Here is a 9,297-nt window from a genome sequence, read left to right as displayed (position 1 = left end):
ATATCCTAGGCTAATAGTAAAAGGTAAAGTGTAGCAAAGTCATGCTACAGTACTGCTCATAACTACATGGTATCGTGTGAGGTATATACATGTCAACAGTAAGTAAGTCAGTGTCTAAACACATATCACAGGTATAAATCTCAACCTATGTAAGCATAACAACATAAATAAACAACAACAGCATAAGCTAGTAACAGCAGCATAGATAAGCAACAACAGCATAAGCTAGTAATAGCAGCATAGATAAGCAACAACAGCATAAGTAAACAACCAGCAGATATAATAACAACAGCGTATGTACGGATGGTCACTCCTGCCTACCCCTCAAGTCCATGACCCCAGTATGGACGAGAGGTCGGGACAATGACAGACTGTACACCACTCCAGCTACCACTACTCTCGAGTGGCCAGGGGACAGTTGCATAGTAGCTGAATAGCTACGTCTGCGATGGGGGTCCCTGCTGCCCGAGACTCCAGTAGACACTACCCATGAGTGTGCGAGTGGGGGGCATGACAGGACATGCGGCACGCTCCAAGCTACCACTACCCATGAGTGGCCGAGCGTGCGGCCCAGGCCAACAACCGTCTCAACCACAAGGGAGACAGGATCGTCGGCAATGCATGCAATGACATGATGTGAACAATGCAACAATCATCATATATATATAAACAGAAACAGGTATGCTACATGAAGCCAGCATGCTCAGTAAGGTATGTAAATAAACAGCAAGCAAAGCATGTAAACATGGTATCAGGTGTCTATATATCCAATACCTAATATCTAATGTCTGGCATCTGGTATCTGGTATCTGATACCTAATAATATAGTATCTGCTAAATATCATCGATAACAATAAGAGACTGTATAGAAACAGATACGAGTAGCTCAAAGATTGAGTGGAAGTATCAAGCGCAGGAAAAATAAGAGTGGAGTCAAGATAAACATAGTAGTCATCTAAACATATAGCTCATGCACTAAGATCAATGTGCTAAAGAGATAAAGTAAGAAGTACCCGCCTTTATCTGTCGATCGTGATAAACAATCTCATGCCGAGACGCCCGTCTAAAATCAACATCCTGCCAAACGCACGATATATAGTTTAGCTAATCACATATGCAACAACTAGCTAAAACTAAAGCCCAATTCCAAATAGATACACCTATGCCCTTTAATCACGTTAGGGTTTTATTTATAACAACTCTAATACATTCATGAATTGATCCATATGTTGACTTTCTCTCAATTACATCCTTCACCCATAGAGGAGATCCACCTAATTAATATCATCCTCAATTTAATGATTTAATTAATCACAATTTCATTTCAACTAAAAAACCCAATGCAATTTAATCAACACATCGCAACTGAATTCCAACTTCTAATCATTTAATCCTTTAACTCAACTATCAAGCTAAGCATTACAATATCCACTGATTATCCATAGCATCTAGTTAACAACTACATCATTCCAATTTGAATCTACATTCATGTATGAATCAACAACTTACCCAAATCAGTGAATTCCATTGTTAACTCGTAACCGGAGAAGGTTGTTGTTGTGAATGTCCAAACCAAACATCCTACATGACACAAATCATAATCATTCCACAATCCTATTAATCCATCCATTGTATCATCTACAACACATCATAAATCAATCACTAAACAAACCAATCTGATATTAAATCCGTAACCAACCTTGTAATCAAATTTAAGCTTGGATTTAACAACTTTACCTCCAATCTAAATCCGCAGTAACTTCCTCTCCAAATGCAGCTGTGAGAGATAGGAATTGACGACCACTACCAAAATTTGTGGCCCTATCCAGTATTGAACCCTAGCAGAAATCCCCCACTCATTGGTTAGCAACTGAACAAGAACAGAGCACGGGAAGGTAAGGAGGCAACCATACCTTCTTGTGGCCAGAAATTCCCCGTCAAGCCAGGGAATGGATGGAATCAGATATTCCGACGATCAGAGGCAATTAGTGACACCCAACTCATACTTACAGTAGAAATCGATCCAAGAAGAAAGGAGCTAGGGCTCGGATCTCACCTCTTGGAAGAAAATCTGCCCGCTTAAGGTTCAGCAACTCAGAGAAGGCAATGATCGGACGAATTCAATGATCAGAGGAGATGGTTCAACCGACGGTGGACAAACAGCGCCGGCGCGATCAGAAATCTATGTCGATGAAGTCTCAAAGAGGACGACAGCGTTGCTCCGAGAAGTGGCACTCGGGTGGCACTCGGATGCTCTCAAGAATCAGCATCAGTGAGAGGTGTTCGTCCTCCGACCGGTGGCCGGTGGCATCGCGAAGAGAAAAGGGAAGGAGAAGTTCGAGCAGCGTCGGCTCAGGTAGCGTCTCTCGACACCGACGATGGTGGATCGGGTGGAGTTGGCTCGTGAAGGAGGCGAGGAGGGGAAGAGAGATTCGGGAAAAAGGGAGACCAGTGATTTCGCTCATGGCCGGAGGAAAGCGCATCAGGTTGGCGGCAATGAAGAGAAGAGGAAGAGAGGTCAGCGGCGATGAGGAGGTTTAGGGGAAATCGGGAGAGGGAGAGGAGAATCAAGGAAAGAAATTAAATACCTAGGGTTAGTTCAATTAAACCCAAAGTTCATTCCTTAATCAACTCCCACTAAAGGGTATTCCAAACAGGCCTTTTCCCAATCCTATAATTGATCCCCATAAAATACGTCAACCGGGCTCCGAAAAATTCTCAGAAAATTTCTAAAAATTTTTGAAAAATCTAAAATGATTATTAGTCCAATAACCTTATTATTTAATTATTATTTGGGCACCATATTTTACAGTCTATCTACTTGTCTTCACTTACTAGGACTTTCTAACTACATGGCTTCATTCACTAGGACTTTCTAATTGTCTGGCTTTATTCACAAGGACTTTCTCACTATCTGACTTCACTTACCGAGACTTTTCACACCAAGTGTCCAGTCAACATTGTACCACTTGATTTTTCTTCTTTTGCCAACTATCCTGTTGGTCTTTCCCCTGACTAACCTCTAGTTAAGACTTTCCCAATCAAGTACCCGGTTAACGTTAACCTACTTGAGTATTCTCTTACTTCAAACTAGTCAACCTTTGACCAGAGGAGACATGCACCAACATTCTCCCTAATGAATAATTGTACCTATAATCTCCATATATTGTCAAACATCAAAACTCAAGTTTGAGTTAAACTGGTTAACATTGACTCAGGGATAATTGCACCAACATGTTGGTGTAGGGTGTAAAACATATAACTCTAGATTTTAATAGATGAATAAGGTTAAAGTTAAGTTAATTGTGTTCTAACTAGTTGTGTCAAGTTTGCAGGTGCAGAATACTTGATAGGTGTTAAAGTCTTGGTTGTAAATGAGGCAGTGATCAAATCCTAGTGGATTTAGGCATGAGCTAAGTCTTGGTTGGGACCAAGCATACAAATTCCTAGCTAGAGACAAGGTGAATCAAAGTTCAAGTGATTAAGACTTAATAGGCAAATTCTTAGTTGAAGGCTAGGTGAATCAAAGTCCAAGTAAGTAAGGCTTGACAGACAAATTCTTAGCTGGAGGCTAAATGAATCAAAGTCCAAGTGATTAAGATTTGACAAGATAAATTCCTAATTGGATGCTAGATGACTCAAGTCTAAGTGTGTAGAATCAGTTAGAGGATGACTCCTTGGCACAAGTCTAAATATGTGGAATCAACTGGGTGCTAATTGCTTGGAAAAATAGAACTAGACGTGTTAATCTAGTTAAATAAGTGTGAGTAACTTAGAGGGTCCTTGGTAGGAGGGTTTAGGAGACTGGAATGGGAATGAAATCTATTTCATTCCCATTCCTGGTGCTTAGTAGATAGGAATTAGAATCAAAATAAGGGTTTGATACCCCTGATTTCATAACCCTCCCTCCCCCTAGGTTATCATTAAACTCATTCCTCCCCATTCCTTCCTCTCTTTTTTTGGACAACCCAACCCCAAGCCGTCCGAGCCTCTTCTCCACCCAAGTCTCTTCTCTACACGAGCATCTTCTCCGCCCCTCTTCTTCCTCACCCGTCCGAGCCTCCTGCATTCTTCTCCTCTTGCTTCTTCTCCTCCTCCTCCTTCTTCTCCTCTTGGTCTCACCCCCTTTCTTCTCCCCCCTTCTTCTCGATGCCTATTTATCCTCCTCCTCCCTACCATCGAAGTTGCTTCTCCCCCTTCCTCCACCTCCCTTTCTTCTCCCCCCCTTCCCCTTCTCTTCCTCCTCCAATTGAAGCTACTGCCAACCGAAGCTTCCTCCTCCCAACTAAAGCTGCTACCATCAAAGCTTCCTCCTCCCAACCGAAGCTATTGCCATCAAAGCTGCTCCTCCCCCTTCCTCCTCCCCCTGCCTTTGTTCTCCCCCCCTTCCCCTTCTCTTCCTCCTCCCAACCAAAGCTGCTATCATCGAAAGAAACTGCAATCTGTAAGAAAATATTTTTATCCAAATGGTTTTTTGGAATTATGAATTTTCCTAAGTGAATGACTTCTGATTTTGAAATTGTGTTTAATTTGTCATTAATTGTTATGTGATATAGATAAACATGACACAACCACTGTTTAACCATAGAAGTTGTAGATTAATATGCACTTTGTGGAATATGTATGGAATGCTCATGATTTATTTGGTTGTCGTACTTTATCAAATTGCAATACATGCATATTGTCGAAGTATGATTCGTCAAATAAAAGTTAAGGAGAACAAACAGATTGCGCGTGTGGAATGGATGTTCAGCCTTACAAAAAAGAGCGATGAAATAAATATTAATAAACTTCGAATAGATAGGAGAACATTCAGGATATTCTGTGATATGGTACAAGATGTTAGGGATTTAAAAGTCATAAAAAATGCCACCATTGATGAAATTGTAGTCTTATTTGTCTACATGTTGGCACGCCAGAAAAAAAAATTGAATGATAAATCTCCTTTTTAAATGAAGTCATGAGATAGTGAGTCTGGGAAGATCGTCATCTTGAGATAGCCAAAGTATATTTTAACATGAAGTACTCTAGAGCTAGGAATATTATTAAGAGGTGTTTTGGGTTATTGAAGGGTCATTGGAAAATCTTAGCTTCCCCTTCATTTTTTCCAATAATCATTGCTTGTTGTTTACTTTATAACTTATCCTTAAATTTATGAGCCATGATCCTCAGGAATGTATCCCAAATAAAGATGAACAAAGTGAAGATGATGACAATGAACATGAGACTGAAACGGACTACATACGGATAATTGCCCCAACTAATCAGTAGACTGCATTTAGGAATAATTTAGCACTCCAAATGTTTAACAATTGGGAAAATGAAGTATTTGATATGGAGTGACTTTCATTGTTTTTATTATCTTGGAAGATATTTTGATTATATAAAACTATTGACAGAATTGTTTAATATGTGATGATGGTTTATTTTGAAGATAATTATTGTGTTCTATTATGTCTTTTGTATGTTGAAAAAATACTCACTATATTGTATTTTTTTTTATAAAAAGGTTCTATTCATGAATCTATATGATTATGTTTGTATTTTACTTATAAGAGTAAAATAGAAATTTTAACTGATTCCCATTCCATAATTTAAGGTAAACCAAGCAAAGAATAATACCAATTCCAAGATCTATACCAAGTGTCATCAATCCAGCATTCATTCCCATTGTCATGAATCCCTCAATCAAAACTTATTACCATTTCCATTATCGAATGTATACCAAGTGCCTCCTTAATATTTTTTATCATACTCATTACGTGTAATAATTACAGGAAAACATTCTAGAAGGTTCCAAGCAACCGAATGAAGTTCAGGCGACTGACTGGTAATCACTCTCGATGAAGGGATTTCAAGGGGTTTAAGCGACCATGTGGGTTCGAGCGACCGTGAAGCTTTCAAGCGAAGAGATAATGTTATTAGCAACCCAACGATGACGGTCAAGATGGAATTTGATCCCTGCCCAGATGACTGGGTGGTACACAGGCGATCAGGAAGCAAAGTTAACATTATCTTACAAATAGAAATTACAGCCATGTCATCACTTGTACAGGTGACCGAGACGACTCTAGGCGATTGGGAAAGCACTATATAAAGGACTTCAGACAGAGCTTTCAATTCATCATTTTCTCAATCATCTAGTTTTGTCTAGTGCTCTGAGTACTCTATTCACTTTTTGTGTTATAACACGTTATGACACGTGCTTCATTTCCTAACGACAACACATAAAGTAATGATTTCTATTTGTTTAAGTGTTTGCCTTAACTTTATATTGTACTTAATTTTTAAATTCCTTTTATATAAAGGTTACTTCACTTAGGAGAAATTGAAAATAAGAATCAATATTTTTAAATTACCGTATGTCTATACTTCTAATTTGGTTAATCAATTTATCTACTTAAACTGATACTATGTTTATCTTACTGGTTTGAATTAATCTAAGTTACTTTATTATTTTCACTGTACTAACCTTGATTAATTTAATTTCTATTTGATCATTATTTTTATTAAAAAATTCTTAAACGTTATTCATCTATATATATATATCACAATTTTGACAAGTATTAAACAAAAAATATTATTTAGTGTCCTAAATGGCAGTCCTTCCTTCCTTCCCCTTGGTCTTTCTTTAATTTTGTTGTCTAATTAACAAACATCATTCAAATTCTTGTTCACGTATCAAATTTTAAAATGAGACTTCTTTTGTTAAAAAAAATATACATATAAATTTAATATAATGATTATATTTTGACACTTCCAGATATTTTGATATTATTTCACTTTGATCGGGTGTGCCATGATTTTGTAAGATTCTATGGGCCAACTTTATTTTAGGAGATCTTTATAATATTTCATATTTATTTAAGTTCATCTTTAATATATATTTACATTTGTGTGTTAGTATTATTGATGTAATCAACCCTGGTCAAGGTTTACTAATTTTATCAAGCTCGAATCGAGTTAAGGTTTTGATGTTTGATCAATATGTTAATTAATTAAGATGTCAAATAGGTCAAAATTGACTGGATATTTGATAATCGATCAATATGTTAATTGGTTGAGAAAGAGTCAAGTAGGTTAAGGTTGACCGGATACTTAAAGATGAAAAAGTTCAAGTGAGTCATGGTTGACAAACGCTTGGTAATCGGAAGTCCAATATGGAGTTGACACAAGACAGAAAGTCTAAGTGGATCACAATTAACTGAACACTTGGTGGTCAAAAGTCCAACATGGAATTGACATAAAAAGAATGTCCAAGTGGATCACAATTGATAGGACACTTGACGATCGGAAGTCCAACAGGGAGTTGACATGAGATGTGAAGTCCCGACAGGTCAAAATTGATCGGATGCTAGGCAATAAAGAAGTTTGGCATGTCAAGATTGATTGGATGCTAAACAACGATAAAGTCCTGATAGATCAAGAATTGATCGGATGTTAGGCAAATAAAGTCCTAGTAAATTTAGATCAATTGGATATTGAATAAGATGAGAATTCAGCTTCTGTAAGTTTGAAACAGAGTATTAGCCGCTACACTAACTTTAGCGTTTCCTATAGTAATTGAGTTTAGGGTTTGTTGCGCCAATACCAATCGATTGATGAGTTCCAACAATCGATTAGTGATATTGTAGCAGCGAACTGAATACTCCTAAATTGATTGCCCAGTTCAATGGTTGACAATCACTCAATTAGTTGGTAAGGTTAAAAAGAATAGTTTTATAGGTTTAAATAGTCATATTCGATGACAATCGATTGGTTAAGTATAGCAATTGATTGCTAAGTAAAAATCAACATGAATAATAGCTTTATAAAGAGGATTTTGAAGAGGATTCTCCATGAGATTCTGAGACAAAGTGTTAGTATATTTTCATATCAACAAGAGGCATTTCGAAGTAACAAGAAAGTATCTAATGTAAGTTGCTTGTTGTAAAGTCATTTTTGATTTTAGTTGTTTTTGTATTCATTTACTTATTGTATTATTGTAAGAACATGTTATAAAAGACTTTTTACCTGTGGAAGGAACCCAAAAAGGAGAAAATTATAGTGAAAGAAGATCACGAGGAGTAGACCTAGGATTAATCGTCTAAGAGGCGGATACAAAGAAAATCTTGGAGTTGTGCATGCGGCGTCGATATTAATTCAAGTTTCTGTTGTACATTTAAACGACGAGCACGAGATCAAGATGAGAAACGATCAGAGCTACCCCTTTGCTAGCTCGTACGGGTCCTAACAAATGTATAATCCTTTCCTGGATTAACTAATGCACCTTGAGTTTTACAATACATAAACAATCTTCGTTCTAGATCAATTTTTAAGTATTGGTAACTAATTTATGGTGATAATATTATGGTTTTTGATCCATCATCTTTCTCATGATTTATATTCAATTGTAACAAAGATCAATCGACTAGACTAACCTTAAATTCTTCTTTGCATGTAAGCAAATCATGAAAGACAAAAGAGCTAAAAATTATATTGTTTATTTTGAAATAAAAAACAATAAAGAAAAAAAAATCAAAAATGACAACAACAAATCTCTCATGATTTTAACAGCTGAATTGAATCATATAAATTGCATCCACTTGCTTGGATTCTTTAAATTTTATGTATAACTCAAGCAACACAACAAGCTTCTCCTATTTCCTTAAATGGAGTGTTTAAAGGATTAAGTGCCTTCCAAAGTTAATTAGGTAAATTTAAGGTCAATATAGATGAAGACGTCAAATTAGTAATTGGTTCACCTTAACAATTCTTAAACATCATTGAAAGGGAATTAATTCATTAACAATAATAACAATCAAAAAATTTATCCCAATAAATAGATTCTACTCTACTATTAGACTTAATCTTTTATTATATCCTTGTCTATATTTAAAAATAAAATAATATTTTTTTATTCTAGAAATATTTGACAAAATATAAATGTGTCACTTTTGACCACCACATATTGGAGAAAAAACATATAAAATAAGCATATAAATACACATGAATGATGTGACTAATTTAAAATAATGCTTTTATATTTAAAATAAAAAAATTATTCATGACATGGACATGGAGAGTCCTATTTCAAATTATTTCATCCCAATTTATTCAACAACTAATTATCAAATTTAGTGCTTTTTATTGTTTTATATAATTATGCACTAAGCAAAAGCAATCAATCATTCTAGTGGACCATGTTGACGTCCAAGTATTGATTTCTTATTACGACCACAATTACATATCATCATGGGGCCAATTTAATTAATTAAATTGTGTTAATCAAAGTGAAAAGGACAAAAAAAAAAAAAA

This window comes from Zingiber officinale, chromosome 1A (assembly GCF_018446385.1).
Source record: "Zingiber officinale cultivar Zhangliang chromosome 1A, Zo_v1.1, whole genome shotgun sequence".
NCBI classification, from domain to species: domain Eukaryota; kingdom Viridiplantae; phylum Streptophyta; class Magnoliopsida; order Zingiberales; family Zingiberaceae; genus Zingiber; species Zingiber officinale.
The sequence above is the reverse complement of the archived record's forward strand: the minus strand, read 5'-3'. Positions refer to the sequence as shown.